General features: G+C 51.6%; 1 protein-coding gene across 1 annotated transcript in view; it reads left to right on the top strand.

Annotated features, from left to right (window-relative positions):
• Positions 1–489: 489 nt before the first annotated feature.
• Casz1 (castor zinc finger 1) overlaps positions 490–18704 on the top strand; it is a 145170-nt gene continuing 126955 nt past the window's right edge. Inside the window, exon 1 of the mRNA XM_057785266.1 lies at positions 490–565. The gene's annotated coding sequence lies outside the window, so the exon portion shown is untranslated. The remainder of the gene's footprint in view (positions 566–18704) is intronic.

Genomic DNA, 18704 nt, shown 5'->3' with positions numbered 1-18704 from the left:
GGAATAAATGACCCCCCCTCCCCTGCAGAGAGTAAGTGCAAAGAAAATATCAAAATTCGACACTTCTAACAGTCTAACTTGCAAAAAAAAAAAAAAGCCAGTTTTTATTGAAAAAGTGGAAATCAAACTCGGGGTGTCAAAGGGCTCAGAATACTGGAAAGTAACGCACCCTGTCTCAACTCCATTCAGAGGTTGTAGAAATCTTCCGGAATTGCAAAAGGGAGTAGCGCGCTCTGATGCTGCTTCGCAGGCCGATCTTGCCGCGCGCGTACGCGGAGCCCTGCCTGGGTAGTGGGTGGGAAGAATGTAAGAGGGGAAGGTCTGGGGGTGTGAGGGTGGAGCGGAGCCCGGCCCCGCGATCCGTCCCGGGTTTTGCATGCCACCCACTCGCCCGTTCGGCCGCGGAGAATTCCATAATCACAGCGGGCAAGAGCGGAGACTGGGAGAGAAAAATCCGGGATCCGGCAACTTTGGTCGCGCATGCGCGCCCGCGGCGCTCCATCCCAAACACACACACATTTTTCCCCCGGACTTGGAAAGTCACCCAAAGCCGCCCCAAGTGCAGGTAAGAGACTCAGCGCTCCTTCCGCCGCGGCCCCCCAAGCCCTCCACCTCTACGGGCCTATCGGGGCGCTTCCCGGCTTCACCCCTGTCCCGTTGCTGCCCACTACCCCCGGGGTTGCGGCTTGCAGCAGGGAGCGGGCGAGCGAGCGAACGACGGAGCCAGCCAGCCTGCGAGCGGCGGCTGCCACCCAACTCCGATCGTGAGGGAGGTAGGGGGCACAGAGGGCTGGCACCCCGGCGCGGAGCGGCGCGTCGCCGGCAATGGCCCGGGGAATGCCCGGCGAGCCGCTCCGGGGGTGGGAGGGCTGCAGCTCCTGGAGGGTCACTTACTCCAGCTGAGGGGTCGGCGGGGTAGGGGAGAAGAGGGGGAGGTGCCAAGCACGAGTACAGGACTTTGCAACTAGGGTGGGGGCGCCTTCCGCGCTGTGGGCTGGGGGGCGCAGGTGCTTGCCAATACTGGGTGATCATTCCGTCTCCCACGCCGCCCCCTCCAGCTGCAGGGGGGGTCGTAAGCTGTCTTGAGAGGAGAAGGGAGGCAGGGGTGAGGGGTTCCTGGGGTGACTTTGCAAGACTTTGCCCAGGGGAAGGGATGGGTGGGGATCTCCTCCAGCCGGCTCTTGTGCCCCGACACCAGGGTGTGTATGTTGCGGGCAGAGGTAGGCAGTGTTCGCGTAGGCGCAGGGTGCCAAGGAGAGTCCGAGTGGGAAAACGAAGGCAAGAGGGATCTTGGATGGGGGGAGCGGCGCCCCCTTTTCTATCTGTGCTTGGGAAGTTTATCTCAAGTGCGCAGCTCCAAGCGCGGCAAGTGGCGCTCCTCACTCTCAACCCCATCCCCAAGTCTCCCCGGGCTCAGGCTCGCCAGGCTGGGTACTGAGAGTCGGAGCACCGGCTCAGACCGCTCTGCGGTCGACTGGAGCTCGCCTGGGTCTGGGGAAAAGTTCCGGGAGTTGTAGCGGCTACTGTGTGTGCGGAGAGAGAAGTTGCGCCCGGGGACTTGGGGCGCTGGGCAGGCAGGCCCGGTTACGGGTGGAGCGGTGAGCTCCGGCGCTGGGGGTGAGGGGGGCCTCTCTAAGGGTAGGAGAGGATCGGGTGGGGTCGATGACCCTACGTGGGCTGAGGAAGACCTGGGGGCTTAGCGTTTGGGGAGGAGGATCCTTGAATCCAAGGGCACAGGGCTGAAATCCGCTCTTGTTAGAGGGCAGAGAGGAGAGTAGCTTATAGGGGCATAGGGGACAGTTAAGGGGAGATGGCTGGGCCACCGGGACACTTGGGTCGAGCTTCACTGTAAAGGAGCGTCTAGCGGTGACTGACAGAGTGTCGGGGATCGGAGCTTCGAGGAGTGCGAGGGTATGGGGGACCCGGGCAGACAGAACCATAGTCCTGGAGCTCCCGGGACAGGGGCTGAGTCGTGCGCCCGGGGTGAGCCGGCCGGGCGGAGCGGCGGCCGGTTTATTTTTACTCGGTGGCATTTGCAGAATGTGCAGCTGATGACCGTCGGCCGCCAGGAAGTTTTGCTTTCTGTTCTTTCTCTCTCTTTCCGAAGCCAGAGCGGCCGGGAGCGGGAGAGACGGGGAGCCGGGCCTGGGAGGGGAGGGGGCGGCCTCCTGGGGTGGAGAGATGCGGGTAGGGGCGCGATGGGGCTGCGGGCAGGGGGTGCCCCGGCGCGGGCGGGCTCTGGGCCGCAGAGGAGCGTTTGAGCGAATGTCTGTCCCCAGCGTTCGGACGCTCCTCTGCGAGGGGAACAGGTGTATGCGCTGTCAATCACAGCGGGAGGGACACTTTGGGGGCGTAGATTAAGATCATAATAATAGATTTTTCTCTAGGGGGTGGGCACAGATTCTTCTTCCAAGTCTTCCCCAACCGGGGTCCGGAGTTGGGGGAGGAGAGGAGTGCGGCCAGGGACCGCTTCTCCCTGCTTACAAGTTTCTCCAGTTTCAGCCTTCTGCTTGTGAAGCGGGCCTGGGTGCGGCGAGAACCTCCATCCAGGCTCACTGGGAAGGGTGAAGGTGCGGGTGCCTGGATGGGAGATGTGACCAGCAGGGATAGCAAGGATAATACTCCTCCGATCCTAGCGCTCACCTAAACCTGACCGAATCTTGGGGAGACTGGGGGTGTCCGTCGCTTCTCCAGTTGAGTCTTGGGGTTGCGGCCCTCTGAGTGTGTAGCTGTTCAGCCAACGCTTAGTACACTCACTGAGGTGGTGGGGTGGGGTGGGGGTAAGAGACCGGAGTAGACTCTGGACAAAGTTGGTAAATTTAGGCCGTCTTCAAGCTGGTACAGACGCGCGGTGAGAGCGCACAAGGGAACTGGAAAACAGATCGTCTGGTAACGTTGGTGATCCCCCCCCCCATGCCCAGCCCGCGGCGCGCGTGTACACACACACACACACACACACACACACACACACACATTCGTCGTCCTAAAGGGAGCTGTCCCGGCTGAGCAGGAGCAGCTGCGCCAGGCGTGGGGCGGGGGTAGTTGGTCCCCGGGGGCTGCGCCCTGACTGCGCTCCACGTGCCCGGAGGGGGCGCTGGGCAGATCTGCGCCGGAGCGCAAAGCGCTTGGCTTGTGCCCTGCTGGCGGCCAGGCGGAGCGTCCCGGACGGTTCTCGCGCCCCGCACTGTCTCAGGCAATTGGAACCTCTTTCCCACTTCCCAAACTTTGGCTTTTTATTCTTTGCCCTTCACTGGAGCTCTCAGACCCTTTCCTGGACTGAAAAGGGGAAACTTCTTCCGTCTAGGCAGCGTCCAGCGTATGTCTCCCCAGAACCTGACGCATCCGAAAGACACCCCCCACCCCATCTTGTTAACCACCTTAGAGGCAGTTAACGAGGGTTTATGGAGAATATTGTTGAACTTCAGTAATCAGGTTTCCAGCGATCTTATGCCTCCTGTTTAATTTATTAGACTAGTTATTTATTCTGTTGATGATAATCTGTTGCTGGTTTCTATGGAGATGTTAAACTGATCTCTTTCAGAAATCAAACTCCATATGCACTAAAACGTTTAAAGAGCCAGTACCTCCCTCTTTTCCCCCTTGCCCTTTTTGTTTTGTTTTGTTTTTTAGACTTTGCACCTTCGTGTCTTGCTCTGAGTATCAGAGCGTTTTATTTCCTTCTGACGAAGGAGAGGAGCCCGGGAGACTCCCGCTTCGTGGCAAGTACAGCTTATTATGGCTAACAGAGAGGGAAGGCTTTGATCCCCGAGTTGCGTCACCATTTAAAGCAGATCATTTCTCCGCCGACCCCCCCCCATCATAGAAGAGCAAAATTCTTTCAAGATCAAAGGGGCCAATCTGAAAAAAAAAAAACCAATTTTTTTTTTTTAAAAATAGGAAAGTCAGTTAAGTAGTCAGTCACCTTACCCTTTATATCTGCTCCCCTTGTGTTTGGATGATTTTTGAAATAAGAAAAACAAAGCTCAACTCATTTTTCATTTTTATTAATAGTTTATCTTGCTCCCCCTAATTTAGAGAGAAGTTCAAAGTTAGATTTCTCTGGCTGTGGGGGCTGAGGAATATTTCCTTTCTTTGAGACCCTGACCATCTGTTTGGGGAATTTTGCCTCTGGGAAGACGCGAAAGTGTTTCCACTCAGAGTTAATAGAGTGCTTTAATTTTTTCCCCTTCTTTTTGGGAAGTAGTCACCCAAAATTTTTAAGTCCTATTTTTTTCTTGCTTTTTAAGAGACTATTGGTGACCTCTGAGTGGTGTCTAAAAGTATCTCAACTTTTCCTCCATTTCTCCTCAGTTCAGTTTTTTTTTCTTCTGTAGATTTGTGACTTTGGTGGTCATGGTGGGGGGGGGTGTCAGTGAATTAACAAAGTGAAGCAGGAAAAAAATCATCTTGATTGGTGACATTCTGAAAAATTGCAAGCCTACTCTGGCTCCGATATTTATCACGCTGACAGATATGATACAAAGCGATTGCATTTCGTAATGATCCTCGGGGACTAAGTTGTAGGTAAAACCATTTAATGCATTTTTAATATTAAAGTAAGACCTAGGTTCCATTTTCTTGGAGGTAGGGGGAATGGATGTCCCTCTCCAGAGCTGGTGCTCTCTGAGTAGGTTGTTCAGCTGGACCCCCCTACATTTCCATTTACTTTGTATGTGTTGGGGGGGGTGTGAGCCACACACAGGGCACTTGGCTTTCATAAATAAATTTATATCTGGCCAGAAGGCCCAGTACTAAATAAGAGCTCACTTAAAAAAAATAATAACCACCAAGACTCCACCCCTGCTATAGGAAATAAAACAAGCAATACTTGCCCCCCCCCTTCTCTTTTCCGTGGGCTTCTTTCGGAGAGGGGGGCAGTGGCTGTTGCTTTTCAGTCCACAGGAGGGAGGGGAGCCAGACCTGTTATTTCCCTCTTTGCTATATTTTAAATTTTTGTTTGATTTGGATTGCAAACAGAGCAGAGGCTTAGGAGTAAAAAGAGCACTGTGGCTTTAAACTCAGGAGTTTGCATATTCTCCTTGTATCTTTCCCCTTTGCTAATTATTGTGTTGTTTTCAGAGCAAATATGTCATATCCATGGCGACCGGGCAGGTTTATTGTCTTTCTGAAGCAATAGCTCACATAAGTAATTAATGACTTTCTTTTTTTTCCTCTGGCTTAGGTTAAACAGATCATTCAAGGAAAGTCATCTCTCTCTCTCTCTCTCTCTCTCTCTCTCTCTCTCCCCTTGTTTTTTTTTCTTTTCTTTTTCTTTTTTTTTTTAAGCTCAGTAACATAAGAACATGAGTTAGAACAAGAAAATACTCGAGTTAAGAAGTCAACACCTTATTTCGCCCAGATTCTTTCAAAGGCTGAAATGTCAGCTGCAGACCTAGGCTCTACCATCTCCCACCCCTGAGCAGTGCAGCCCATGCGTGGGCTGGCAGCCTCCTGGAAGGCTGTGCACAGGGAGCCCTGGAAGTGTGGGCACTGGGGTTGGGGTGGGGGGCGCTGAAGGATCTGCTTTTCAGGCTGGGGGGCACAGCAGTCCAAAATGAGTATTTCTCCTGTATTTAGCAGAATTTAATTAAACTATTTACAGAAAAGAATTAATGAGTTGGCAGTAATGTGCCCCCCCCCCCCCCCCGCTCCTCGGTCTGGTTAATTGGAAGGACCAAGTTTTTCTTTCCTATCCATCTTCAAAACCCTCCGGCCTTTGTCTTAAGTGATTTTTTTCCTGGAAAACTAGATTTTGGAATCCCCTCAGGTTAATATTTCAACAAGATAGAGTTTGGGTTTTTCTTTTCTATTTTCCTGTTAGACTTCCAACTCAAAAGCTAATTCCTTCTACCCTCACCTCTGGCTGATCAGAACTTAGATATTGTAACATTTTCTTTTCTTTCCTTTCTTTTTCTTTCTTTCTTTCTTTTTCTTTCTTTTTTTTTTTGTGGGAGAGAGGGCCCTTTTAGCATGTCAACTTGCATGGGTGACAAGGCTCCTACAGCACAGGGTGACAGCATTAGGAAGGCAGACACCATCCTTTCTCTTTCTTCAACCGGCACCTTGCATCCTCTGCCTGCTTCACATGGACCTTGCTAGTGAGAATCCTTATGATGTCGGCTTTTAACTTCAGAAATACGCTAGGTTTTCTCCAGGCCAGCTGCTCTTTCGCCTTCCCCAGTAACATTACTCACCCTTACTCTGTCTTCCTCGCTTCTTTTAAACATTTCACAGAGAGCCAAGGGTTTGCGTGTGCCTTTCCAAAGGGGGGGACAAACGGAGAGAGAGGCAGTCATGTTGTCCTCGGACACGATCTCAGAGAATATCTGCGTCCTTCTGAACTAGTGCAGAAAGGCTTGGAGACGGTGGGAAGACTCTTTAGGCTTTTGGCATTGACAATAAAAATATAAAGAAGAGAGATTTATTTGGCATCTGGTTTCTGAAGAGGAGAAGAGAAGGCCAGGCAAGCCTGATGCTGAGACTCCAGTAGAGCTATAATTGAGCCCGTAACCTCTTGATGTCTATATCACAGAAACAGGCATGAGCAGAGGGAACGGGTTGAGGCAAACAAGCCTGCTGGAGGAGCTGGGGGCAGAGGCACAGGGAGAGGGAGATAGATTTAATTTATAGACATTTTAAAAACTGTAATTTCATTAGGATCTGCTCTTCCTTTTCTCTGAAGGGCAGCCCGGCAGACCGATAAGGCCCGTCCTTCTGCCCAGGATGCGTGTGTGGTTTGCTGGGCGCAAGTCTCGGTGTCCTTGCCAGCTCTGAGTTCTTCTGGTTTCTTCTCTGCCCACTGGCTGCTGCCTTCTTCCATCTCACATTAAAACCCCCCAGAAGCTAAAAGTCAGGTGTGGCTCTGGCTGCCCTGGGATCTCCCCTCTGGTGCCACGCTTTTTAGAGAGCCGGTCTGTCTACTGCCTAGGTAGTGGCATCTCTGTGCCTTCCATCTGTCACCCGGCTGCCTGTGGTTCCAGGGGCAATAGTCCCCTGGAGGAGGACAGTCCCCACCTCATTCCCCATCAAGTTCACCAAGTTAAGTAGCTTTTCTTCTGAGGCCATGGCTGGCGGGGGTGGGAGGGAGCTAAAGTCTCTCATAAATTCTGCAAAAATTAACCAGCCATTTAAGAGCTGCATGTTGAAGAGGTTTCTGCAGGCAAGCTGCCCCCACCCCTGTCCAAAGTCTGGCGGAGTGAGGGGCGGCCTGCCCTGTGAGAGGAGAAGGTCTCCTAAAATCACAGTTGAGGGTGACTATAGAGAGACCAGAGAGAGCTGGACTGTGGGATGTAAATCCTCAAGTGCCCTTGGTCCATGTTATTGGGGAACCCCTGGGGCTCCCCTTTTGATCTGGTGTGTCTTCTGTGGAGAAGACGAGGGGGGGCTGGTAGAGGGAGAAAGGGGGAGAGAGGAGAGAGAGAGAGAGAGAGAGAGAGAGAGAGAGAGAGAGAGAGAGAGAGAGAGAGAGAGCATAGCTCCTTCGGAACTCATTATCATTCTTAATAAGTCTTAAGGAATACAGAGGAGCATTGAGTGTAAATGCTGGGTAATCCTAACACTTCTCAAGGTGAGAGGAGTCTTGAGGACACAGTAAAGAGACAGCAGCAAGGGAGGGGATTGGAGTGGGGGCCTAGAGGCCCAGGCTACAGGAGGTTCCTTACAAGACCTGGAAGCTGGGGTTGGGGGCACCCCAAGATGTCTGGGATGGGAGGGATAATCTGAGTAAACACAAAGAGGGTCTTTAAGACAGGCTGTTTTCTGGGGAAGGGAACAGGGGTGATGACAACAGCCATCTTGCTTGGAAGGTGTGGGCAGGGGCCACAGGGCCTTTGCTTCCTCCTGGGCTAGTACTTAGGTAGGTCTCAGGCTCCCGGAGGAGGTCCAGGCTGGGGGCAGGGGCTGGTAGAAGGGGCTTGTCTCATTCCATACCCCTGCTTCCAATCCCTTAGGATTCCCCAGCCGTAGCTGTTCTAGGAAGCTGGATGGACAGAGTGGCGGCCAGAGCTCAACTCTGGACACTAGGTGGCTTAGAGGATCTATGAGGCTCACGGAGCAGCCAGCGGAGAACTGGCTTTCTCTCTGCTCTCAGCTGGTGGGCTCCACTGTGCATTTGCTTTGCCTGCTCACTACCAGGCAGCCCTGATGGCAGGCAGGAGGCAGTGGGCACGGGATCAGGAGCATGGCCCAGCTCAAGAGTTGGCCTTGCTCAGATCAGTCTCCAAGCACAGCAAGGATAAACTGGGAGCAGCTTCCAAAGGAAGCCGCCAGCTAGGGACGCACACAAGCAGGGAGAATGGGAGTCTAGGCAGTGTTCTCTCCTTATTCCTGCCTTAGCTACAAGGCACCCTGAGCTTCGGATAGGTCTCTGGGATGTACATAGCCCTCAGTGAGAAGTCTCTAATATAAAAAAAATCTCATAATCATAAATATCGCTTATACTTTGAGGGGTCTCAGATCTTATAAACCCGGCCTAAGAACCCTCCAGGGCCCTTGGCTCTGGCAGGCTGCTTTCTAGTTCTCAGGGATGGGGCAGCAGTAGGGAGGAGGCAGAGTGGTCTTCACCTCCATTTCTGCCTACCTCAGCCCTGGGAGAGGAGGATGCTTCAAACTGTCACAAGAGGGACCCCATCGGTGGAGCTAGGCTCTGTGGAACCAAACTGTGCTTGGTCGGGCAGATGCCCCAGGTCAGGTCACATGCGGCTTTCCCTGGCCCTGCTTATGTTCTCTGGTCTTCCTAGGCCTAGATCTCCGGAAGTTCTTAGCCAAAGTGTGTACCCCGCGGATGGTGTACTCTGGGGAGAGAGGTGAGCATGATCGTGAGCACAGTTCAGGTAGTGTGCTGGAAAAAATAAAATAAAAAACCCCAAACTAAACTGTCTCTTTCCTTTGGAAGGCAACTCCTGGGGAGCTTACAGAGTGTGCGTGGGAGTTTGAAGTGAAGACTGGTGACTGAGCTGGCGTGAAGTCCACAGGGAGCAGCTTGGGTTAATGGCGGGTAGATTCTGCCTTTCTGTTGTTTAAGAGCAGTAATGGCCAAATTGCATGCCCTATGAGTGCTTCGCCAACGAGATTTACAGAAAGAAGGCTGTATTGTGTCTCTGATGCTGGGTGGATGAGTTAGTGTGTGTGTGTGTGTCTGTGTGTGTGTGTGGTGTGGCATGTGTGTTTGTGTGGTGTGGTGTATGTATGCATGTGTGTGTGGTGTGTGTATGTGTGTTTATGGTGTATGTATGTGTTTATGTGTGGTGTGTGTATGTGTTTATGTGTGGTGTGTGTGTATGTGGTGTGGTATGTGTGTTTTTGTAGTGTGGTGTATGTATGCATGTGTGTGTGGTGTGTATGTTTATGGTGTGTGTATGTGTTTATGTGTGATGTGGAATGTATGTTTGTGTAGTGTGGTATGTATGTATGTATGTGTGTGTGGTGTGTGTATGTCTGTGTGATTATACGAGAAGAAGGGGTGGGAGACAGCGTTCTGCCAGGCCTGGCACCCTTCCCCAGCACTAATTGCTGGCAGAGTACCCACAGGGGCTGTGCCAGCATCTCAGCCACCCCCCTCGCCCCAGGGAGCTCAGCTGTACAGCTTGTTATGCGAGGGCCATTTCCGGGCCCACTAGTCCTGGGGTTCCTTGGGAATTTCGGGGGAATCTGATTCTTGGGGAGATGGTGAATCACAAGCCTGCCTCTCTGGCGGAGGAGAGAGAAGAGTGAGACACATGAGCCTGATTGCCTTCTTCCCTGTCATTCTGAGCTCTGAGTCTCTGTGTCTACTTAGGGGCTTGTGAGGCGCGGCTGGTGTGTTTAGGCCTTAAGCTGCTCCGTTCAGATTCTGGCACTATACAGTACCACTGTGACCTTCGGTAAATCGCATGATCTCTTTGAGCCTCAGTTTCCTGTCTTGTCAAATGCCTTTGACCTTCTTGCCTTCGCTGGGTTGTCTTGACAGTCAGCTGGGTTCCTAGCTGCGAATGTCCTTTGAAAGTAATTAAATGTAATGAAGAATTTATCATGGTCATGTTGTCAAGCGCAGGATGTCCCCAATGTCAGACGAGCCAGTTATATGTGATCTGGTATGTGTCTCTAAGGGACCCCTGTTGAGTTCCATTCCAGAAAGGGCCTGGACACAGACTCTGATCCTGGGGGCTGTGTGTTTGTGTCAGATGGGCACAGATCCTGGTCGGTGGGGTGTTTGCTGATTGGGACAGGACATGGGAGATGGAAGGACAGGGGCAGACCCAGGAACTGGCCCTGGGCACTCTGTGGAGAGAGCCTGTGGGTTGAAAAGATGGGACGTGGAGCCCAGCTGAGCTGAATGCAAATCCTGCTTTTCTCACTTGGGCAGATTAATTCTCTGATCTGTTGATTCCGTGTTCTGTAAAATGGGACAGGGATTCCCTCGCGGAGTCATGGTGATGGTTAGGAGACGTGACAGTGTGCGCAGCTGACACAAGCTGAGGGTCCGCTGGAGTTTTATGCCACAGCGGGCACCCTTGCGTGGGCCTGTCTCGGGGCGTTCCAGTCCTAGGAGCGGACTGGAAGGCCGGGAAGAAAGGCAGCAGGCATGGAGGCGGTGACCTGAAGAGGTAAGGGTGGGGGGTGCTGGAGGGGCGGGGGGCACTTATGGAAGATGGGGTGTATGAAACCCCATCGGCCTCTCCCATTTCACTGTGCTATGCCAAAACACCCCGGTTCTTGTTTCACTATCTGAGATCTGGAGCAGGTTAATTTCCATGACGAACACCAGGCCACGGGCTTGGAGGATTTATCTAATTAAACCGATGCTTTTTGCTAAGAAAGAAGAAGAGGGAAGGGGGAAGGGAGAGGAGGAGAAAGCACACAGTAGGAAGGGAAGGAAGAAAGGAAGGGGGAAGGAAGAGGAAGGAAGGCGGACGGACAATATGCTGATGGAGCTAGAAGCCTGCTGGCAGGCCATGTTCTGTTTTCCTTCCGGTCTTCTTTTCCCCTTATTTCTAAAATAGTCTTGGACTGGAAGGGAGTAGTGGGAAGGTTTGGGGTTTGAGGTCCGTCCGAACTGGCTGATCACTGCTCTGAGGACATTTTAGGTAGATTGAAAATCTAGGTACTCCCTAGGCTAGTGCTGCTGGATTGGAGAACACACACACACACACACATAGACACACACATAAACACACAGACACACATGCACAAACATACACACATATACACAAACATATACACATAAACACACATATACACATAAACACACATACAGACACATACACCCAAATACACACATAGATGCATAGATACACATATACACACAAACTTACACACATACACACATTCAGATACACACAGACACACACACAAACATACACACAATACAAACACACATAAGCACACACACACAACATTTACATCACAGAAAGTTCCATTTGTGCTAGGACTAAATGCAGGAGCCCCCAGGGGACAGTAATGGAGACAGAGTGAGGGGAGGTTCAGAAGAGACATGCCCAGCTATCTGATAGGACTTTGGACTTGGAGTCATGGTCTCTGTGGTGGAGGTCCACCTTCTCGTATGATCCTTCCTGGCACACTTCTGCTTTTTCTCTCGCTAGTCTGGAGCTAGGTGGAGTAAACCTTAGATTCTTCTCCTGCCTGTGACCTTTGTGGCCTTGGAAGGGCCTTATCTGTAGAAGTGAACTCACAGTATACAGAGCCCACCATGTTGGGGTCTGTGGCCATTAACTGAAGTCACATAGGAGGCACCTTGTGAAGCCAGGCACGCAGTTAACATTAAAAAACAAACGGGTGTCGGCAAGATGGCTGAGCTATAAAGACACTTTCTGCCAAGTCCAATGAACCGAGTTCAGGTCCCGGGATCCACATGGTGGAAAGAGGACACCAACTTTTGTAAATTGTCTCTCAGCTCAATATGAATGTTATGGTGTGCATATGCCCTTCCACAAAGCAATGTTAAAAAAAAAAAAGTCGCCATGATAATTATAAAATCGGAGTCACCGTAATCATTATCATTTTCTTCATAATAGGTATTGACTGCCACGTTCATAGAGACACTCCCTTATCAAAGGCTGATTTATCCACAAACCCCATTTTCTAGAATAAATTTAAATAAGAACCTCCGCCAAATCCCTGCTTCCTGGGTACTTAATTTAAGTTCTGTCTTTCCATCCATCCCTTCGTTCGTTTTGTAGGACAATTTAGAGTTTCCTAGAGTGAACCCAATTCCATTACTTGAGAGGTGAATTCTCTTCACTTCAAACTTACTAAGCATGCGTGTGCGCACACTTGTGAACGTGCGAGCTCACATGAACTTGAGTGCACATACACACAACTTCCCGATGTCCAAGCCACATTAAAAGCAAAGCAGGAAAAAAAAACCCTCCCCAAATAATTAAAATAGGAGCGTAGGTGTGAGACTGGTGCTGTTGGATGGGTTATTTCAGGTGGGGTGGGGGCCAGCGGCCTCGGGAGGGATGTGTGTGTTTATTCCCGGACGTTGCCCAGTGTTCTGTGTGCTAATGTGGGGCTGAAAAGTCCCCTGCATTGTGTGGGCTCCTTCCCCCGTGAAAAGGCAATTGACTCAGTGAGTTCCGAATGGATTGAAGCTGACAGTAAACGAGGATTTGGCATGGGTGGAAAACAAGCTGCCCCTAGCCTCCACCCCCACCCCGACCTCGCCCAGGCTCACTCATCCCTCTCTAAATTCCCAATGCTTGTTTGGTTTTTAGAGGGATTTTGCAAAGAATTATGATTTCTTTTTGTATGTGTCCATATTTGCCACCGGAGTTATGCCCAGGCCTGCCTTTGTGCCAGGCTTGGCCTCCCTCCTACTCCCAAGTTGCCATCTCCCAGCCCCTTGCCGCCGTGGTGGCTCTGCCAGCGATCCCGAATGAGTTAAGGGCTGAATCCACCCTAGCCCCGGCTGTACGTTTGACTCCGGGTTTCTGAATGGAACGATGTGCTGTGCTCAGCATGATTGGAGACTGTCTGCCCCGGTGACCCAGCAGCCCCCACCCTGCTGGGCTGCGCCACCTTTCCTGAGACCTGCCGTGAGGTCCCAGGACCTCCTCCCAGGCAACTTGGCAAGCTGAAAGCCCATCCTGCGGGGGCTTTGTCTGGTCTCCTCCCTACATCCAGCCTCTCGTTAGAAGCCTATTTGAATTTTAAGAGAAAGGGCACACCAGTTTGAGGTGGCATCAGCCCTGGTTTGAGGAGAAAGCTTCTCATTTTGAGGGTTAGTATATGTATGCCAAAGCTCTGGCCCCTGCCACCACCCTTCTCTTCTCCAGGGTTTCCATACCCATGAAACAGCCAACAGGTATTTCTGAGTCTCAGCTCTCAACAGTGGTCTCCCCACTTAAACATGTCCCAGAGCCTCTGAAGGAAACTGTTACCACCACCCTGCAGATCCCCCCGCCCCGGCCACATTCTGCATGGGTACAGTGGCAGCGATTAGCTTTGCCATCTCACCTTCCGAGAAAGGTGGAGAAGCTTCTATCCCTGAGATGAGATGACAAAACAGAATCACTCGGACAGAATTACAAACTATTCCTTGGGGTACATCTGCCCTCCTGTGGCTAGGGATGCCTCTCAGGGCTCCTTTCTGGAAAGGCCAAGTGGGATCTCCTTGCTTTAAGAGCTAGACCAGAGAGTAATGATGAAGTTTGTGGGTTCGAATCCCTGGCCTTTTGTTTATTGGGACTGTGACTTTGCAGTGGGCTCAGATCCGCCCCTGTGCTTTGGCGCCAGGCTGGCAGCCCATTTGACCATCTAAAGTTGTCTTAAATACACTTGCCGACCAAGAAAGGCAAACATACTCATCCAGCCCAAGACCTGGGGTGAGGAACAAGGTTTCGAGGGCCAGGGCTGTGCTCTTGGGTGCCCAGGCTATAGTCTCTGGACTGGCCTGGACTGTCTGGCAAAGGAGTCTACTCCCAGATGCTGCCGCCATCTTGGTTTTCCTTCGTCTCTCCTCATAGATGGGAGCCTGGCCCTTGCCCTCCCCCAGCAGCAGCAGGTGGCCTTTGCAGCCTGGCACCTGTTCCCGGAGGGCGGCTGCCAGGAAGGCGCCAACCCGAGTATCACCCGCCTGGCGTGCCCTCGGGAGTCGTTACATGAGGGAGGTGTGTGTGCCGCCTGGAGGGGTGCTCCTGGGCCTGTCCTAGCGGAGAGCCCCCTCCTCACCCTCCAGGTGAGTCACCGGAGAGCTGAGATCTGTGTGCTGGGGAGGGGAGGGGAGATGATGAGAGGGTGGTTGTGGAGGAAGTTGTTGAGAAGGCGCAGGGGAGGGGTCTTGTTTTGTCCCCCGGGTGCAGCATTAAAGCCGAGCTGCTCTTCCATTTTACTGAAAGAGGAAGGAAAGAGACATTCACTGAGGGCCGACTGTGTGTCAGATCCTGTGCTGTGACTTCTTGCGGGATTGAAGGGCACTGTGCAGGGGGTGGATCGATGGCCGCTGTACCTCAGGAAATAAGCCGTGGAGAGATCACGGAACTCAATTAAAGAGGGCCGGTTGATTGCTGTCGTTTGTTTGGTTTTGCTTTTATTTAGATAGGGTCTCCATTTGTAGTTCAGGCTGGACTTGAACTCTGCATCAATCCTCCTGCCTTAGCCTCCTGAGTGCGAGGATCATAGGTGTGTACCCCCCACCGAGCCTGGTCACGGTTATGAACCCAGGTGGATCTGACTGTGAAATGCATTCCCTCAAGCCCTGGGAAATATGGAACCACATCTTACACAAAGTTTTAAAAGAGGTAAAAGGAAAGAAAATTTTACCCCGAACTTAATCATTACAACATCTTTTTAAACACCTACTGTATTTTCATCCAGTATTTTCCCCTTTGGTCACTGTGTATATTTATATAATGCATATTTTACATAATTTTGATCTTTAGATGTTATGGTCTGAGTTGAGACCCTAGATGAGGGTCTCCTGAGCTGAGGCCAGAGGGGCTTGATTGTCTGCAAAATGGGAACCCATGCTTGATGCCCAGTCATCTTGTCAGTTGCAGACTCTAGAGAAAGATGCCAGGCCAATGGGCAGGCAAGCAGGACCCCGTGTGTTCTCTGGGTTCTTTTGCCTGCTCACTTAACTGGTAGAGTGTTCCTTTTAACTCTCTTCCCCTTTGCTTTTGACAAATGGGCATATTTGTACCATTTTCCCGAATGACCTTCTCTCCTTGGGGTAATGAGAAAATGAAAGTCTTAGCTAAGTGCTTTGAGATATTCAGATATAAAAACGGAGAGCAGAGCCTTGTCATGGGCCTTTTGCTGCCAGGGTGCTTTATAAAGAGGAAGTGTATCTTGTGGGGGTGAAGGTCGGCTGGAGGATGAGGGCCATTGCAGGAACCTGTGTCTCCCCTGGGGCCTGGCTCAGGTCGGGCGAGGTTTGGGTGGGGCTCCTGCCCATCTTCCAGGTCCACGCTCCAAGGCCAGGCACCCGTGGCCGAGGTGATCTGGGTCACTCAGGCAAAGCCCCCAGCCTGGGTTTAGATCTTGTGGATAAATGATCCGATTTAAGGATATTCTCCTGTGTCATCCTATCTGTCTGCCCATAACACAGTGAGTAAGCCCTGACTCCCTATACAAATAGCTATCAGGAGAATGATTTTGAAACATGAGAAAATATTTATTATATTGGAGAAAATAGCCCTAAATGTCCAGTGTTAAGATGGCCACCAGAGAGACTCTGTGAAAGCCGGAAAGATGTCCCCTGGATGAAAATTACGGCATTAGGGAGGTGGGACTCCGGCTGATTTGTTTTTTATTTCATAACATTTTATTTAAATTCCCCCTATGATTAACAGCCAACAAAGCAGAAGTGCCAGCCCAGCGGGGAGCCCTGGCAAGGGTGGGGGGCGGGGCCGCACCCCAAGAGGGCGCCTGCACCCACGGCCCCCGCAGGGCTCTGAGCTCACTGGCTCTGCCAGCCCAACAGACCTATGAGCTCTCTGGAAGCCGAGGCGGATCGGTGACTCAGAACTCCGCGTTGTACTCCTCAACAATAGCTTTTGTCCTTTGCCCAAAACCCTGGGCCAGTGTGTGAAAAAAAAAATGAGAAAATTATGAGATAGTTTGTACTTTACCAGCTGGTGCCAGCTTTGGGTGCTTTATTTATTCAAGGTGGGGAGGTAGGGAAAGGCAGGGTGGAGGTGAGGGAGAAGGGAGGAAAAAAAACAAGGCAGAAACTCGGACAAGGCCCAAGAAAGGTCTATACCTTGACAACAAACTTTCTTTGTTTCACGGGTGGGGAGGGGAAAAAAAGAAGGAAAAAAACTGTAGAAGGCCAGTTGGAATGAATACAGCTCCCCATGCAGCATCCACACACGGGCCTGCTTCTGTAGCTTCCCGCTGTGGGCCAGGGAAGCTGATTGGGGGTGCTTGACTCAGGGGTGGCTTGAGGGGCCCAGCTAGAAGGACTGAGGCAGTGTCTGGGTGAGCAAAGATGACCCCATGGTGGCTGATGTTCTGACCCATCGTGCCTAGCAATCAGTAGCCTGGGTCCTCACTTCTGGCTGGGCTTTCTCTTCCTGAGAGCCAGGGAGATGGCTCAGTAGGAAGAGCACTTGCCTTGAAAGTGTGAGAGCCTGAATTCAGATCTCCAGAACTGGTAAAAGCTGGGCCAGGCAGTGTGTACCTGTAACCCCAGCACTGGGAAAATAGACCCTAGGGTTCTGGAGCCAGCCAGCCAAATTGGTCATCTCCGCGTTCAATGAGAGACCTTGTCCCACAAATACAGCAAATATAGATAGATACAGGAAGATGTGGAACATTGAGCTCTGGCCTCTAGAAATCCTAGAGTATGTGTTCCTTTACGTACATGTACCTACACACACACACACACATACACACAACTCTTCCTGGAGTCTCTGATAGTGTAGCAGTTGGAATCTCAAATACCATGTAGATCAGAGTCAGTCCCCGTGTGGCCTTACTTTATTTATTTATTTGAAATTTTATTTATTTTTATTTTATGTGTATGAGTGTTTCCTGAATTATGGATGTGAATTGTATGTATTCTGGTGCCTAGAGAGATCAGAAGAGGGCATTGGATCTCCTGAAACTGGAGTTGTGAGCTGCCGTGTGGCTGCTGGGACTCAAACCTAGGTGTTCTGGACGAGCAATCAGTACTCTTAATCACCGATCCATCTCTCCACCCATCCGTTTAAGCTGGAACCTTCTGCCCAGTGTCCTCCATGACAGTGAGAGAGTTGGGAACTGGGGCGGGGGGGGGGGTTAGAGTCTTATAGTGTATGGGAGATTAGGTGTCAGTTTAGGGAGTGTGTAAAAAGATTGCTCTCGTGTGGATGGTGGTGTGTATGTGACGGCTTGCCTGTGGGTCGTGTGGATCATGGTATGAGCTTATGTGTATAAATGATTGACTATGGTGGCTGTGTGCAAATGGAGCTGGTGGTATATGTGAGCAATGGCACGCGTGATCGGGACTGTGAGTGTAAGTGAGGTGTACGACTGTGTGTGATGTTTTATAGGAGGCTGCGTGTAATTGTGTCATGTGGGTAAATGAATCCCTGCCTGTATAGATGACTATGCAGTTGCGTGTGTCCCTTTAATTTTAACTTCTTCCCTCCCCCACCCCCCACCCCCGCTGTAAAAGCCGGGTGGGTTAAAATGGAGGCCAGAGGGTTACAACTCTCTTTTTTTTCCCAAGTATCACTTTGCCTTCCCGAGCCCTGCTCTCTAAATGATCCTAGGAGGCGGCCTGGGTCCTGGGCTGAGTGGCTGGCCTGGTTTCCATTTTAGTGCTGAAGGTAGTGCAGAAACATTCTGGGGCCTTTTCCAGAAACTGAACCAGGAAAGAAAGGTGGTTCAAGATGAAGTCAAAGGCCAATGGTATCCTTGCCCGGGAGTCAGTCCCCTGTGTCTGTGACCCTGGTTAGGCCCACAACACCACACACTTAGCCTGGGCTCTGAAAGGATTGCCAGTGGGACTGTGAGGCTCATGTGGCATTACTGTGCCCACTTGGTCTTTTGGTCGTCATGGTCTCCAGAGAGGGAGCTCAGGGATCGTAGCCTTTGTACAGATGAAGGAACGGAGACTCGGGGAGGGACAGCTGTGTGCATTCGGCCCTTAGCTCGTCCATGACAGTTTTGGAATCCAGCCTTGGGGGAATCTCCCCCAGTGGCTCGGAGCAAAGCTGACCAACTCCACGTGGGAATGGGATTTCACGGTGGTAATCGGGAGAAGGGGAGACTGGTCCTCCGCTTTAGGGAATATATCTTATGAAGGAAGAGCCCTAGATGGGGAGACACCTGAGGTGGTTTCTAGTTCCCACAGCCACTGGCTAGCAGCCATATCCTAAGACCCGGACTTCATCCACAGGGAGTCGGATGAAGGGCTAGACCGGCGGTCCCTTCATTTCTTCCCACTTCAGCACGACTGGCGCTTCCTGCCACCCTCCAGAGTCCCCAGCTGTGCCATGTAGCAAGTCCTCTCCCACAACCTGTCAAACCAGAGATGGCAGTTTCCCCGGAGCTCCCAGGAGCTCCCGCCTCTTGTTTTGTACCAGGCGGAACCTCTAGCAGACTCGGCGGGCAATGCCCCTGGCCTGTGCCCTGTGCACCTGCTCAGTGATAACCACGTGTCTGCCTGTGCCTCAGGTCAGAGCCCTTTGGTTTGAACTTGCCTTGTACTGAGAGGCTGAGGTGTGAGAAAATTATGGGCAGGGGAGAGGAGTGGGACCTTGTGACAAGTGGCAGCT

Source organism: Chionomys nivalis, chromosome 11 (assembly GCF_950005125.1).
Source record: "Chionomys nivalis chromosome 11, mChiNiv1.1, whole genome shotgun sequence".
NCBI lineage: Eukaryota > Metazoa > Chordata > Mammalia > Rodentia > Cricetidae > Chionomys > Chionomys nivalis.
This window is presented reverse-complemented; position numbering and strand designations above follow the sequence as displayed.